The following is a 1,816-nucleotide window of genomic DNA, read 5'->3' as shown; positions in this document are numbered from 1 at the left end:
TCTCCTGCTTCTGCATCTTGTGTGGGCGCGGGGCTGCTCGCTCTCTCCAGCCACTCAACTGGCTCAGGTGGGAGCTGTGCCCTCAAACCAGCCCAGCCTTGGCAGCCACTGGCAAAGCAAAACAGGGCTGCTCCTCCTCCTCCCTGGCCCAGCCGAGACTCTCGATGTGCCTCAAGGTTGTTAAAACCTCGCGTTTCCTCTGCCAGCTGCACATCTCGGTTGTACTACAGGCTCGGGAGCGCTCGGAAACAAGAGCTCCCCCTGAACCTGAAGTAGAGCAGCAGCACGATTTCAGCTGCTGAGAGATTGGAGATGCTATTCTAGATCTAACAGACTGGGTTTTGTTGTTATGGAAACTAGAGCTGCTGCTAATTTAAAATCCTAAAGCCTTGTCCCTAGCACCCAGCTTGGAAAGAACTCCTGGGAACAGCAGCTGTTGGAATGCTCTGCAGCGTAGCAATAGCGCTCAGTTGTCCTAGTTGGATTCCAATGAAATGCACTGGAGAAATGGCATCAATGCTCTGTTTTAATCAGTTCTATAATTGCTGTGATTACCACTGCCTCGGTTCTACTCCCCTCCCACCTTCCAGGATGCGTATCTTTCCCTCAAGCTACTTAACTTCCCTGGTGTATTAGAGAAAGAGGAAGAACAGCTTTGGCAAAAACAGCAGCAACTTAACGATGCAGAAAACGGTTCTTCTTCCCTCAGAACAGCCAGAAGGAAGTCTGCTCCTGGCGGCAGTGCTCCCTTCCCTCTGCACTAGAAAAGAGCACACGGAAAGACTGGCTCTCTACAGAGATTACACTCTCCTGCTGCTTATTTGCAGATGCTGTGAGCCAGCATGGCTGGAGGCTGTTCCCCTCTGCAGCCACGGGGCAGTAAGGGTGCAGCTCGGGGCTGGGATGCCGCTGCCCACGCGATGGCAGAGCCCAAACACAGATGTAACCAACATCAGCTGCTGTTCTTTACTGTCCGGCACCAAGGGCTCCTGCCAGCACCATAAACTTTCACTCTGAATAAGTATCTAAACGTCTTGCTTCCCCCTAAATTCTCCTCTCTGTTGTTAAACCCTAATAACATGACTACCACGCTGTGTGTGACTTCAAAAGCTGAGACAGAAGACACCTACAAGAGCTACTAAATGACCAGCCCGAGCACTACTGAAGCGACTTCTGGCTTTACTCCCTCTCCCCATTTGCTACCCGTCACCCATTTCCACCTGCTCTGCACAGTTCTTCATGTTTGCACTCGGAGTTAACGGTTACAGGTAACCCCACCCAAAGGAGACCAGGCTTGGGGCTGCCACACCACCTCCCTCACTCTCATAGCGGCTCCCCTCGGCGCTTGGAAGGTAATCAAGCCCCACTCCCTTCTATCTTAAGACCCCGCTTTGCTCCAGCCACCTAGTTCAGATCTCTGCAGGGCAAGCAAAACTCGATCGAACAAGCGTGTTAGAATATCACCATCACTTAAGCTTACAAGGAGAAAAAAAACCAAACTCCAAGCACCGTAACCCAATTTTCTCACTTTAGTCTCTTAAAAGCATCAAGATTAAAAAGGTTCTCGCTGGTAAAGCAATCGAGTGTCTCTTTAGGAAAGTATTGGTAGGTTACCAGCTCAAAGCTACACTAAAATTTGATTTCTTACCATAGTTGTGTCTAGATTTCAGGCTTTACTTTAAGCAATAGTCACTGACCTCTTTGTATCTCCATCCACCGCTGAGCCTTGGACCATTGAAGGGTTTGTTGTTCTACTTGAGAGCGCTGCAAGGGCACGATGCAACTGGAGATGCTTCTTCTAGCTAGAGCCTGTGGC

This window comes from Phaenicophaeus curvirostris, chromosome 20 (genome assembly GCF_032191515.1).
Source record: "Phaenicophaeus curvirostris isolate KB17595 chromosome 20, BPBGC_Pcur_1.0, whole genome shotgun sequence".
Lineage (NCBI taxonomy): Eukaryota > Metazoa > Chordata > Aves > Cuculiformes > Cuculidae > Phaenicophaeus > Phaenicophaeus curvirostris.
This window is presented reverse-complemented; position numbering follows the sequence as displayed.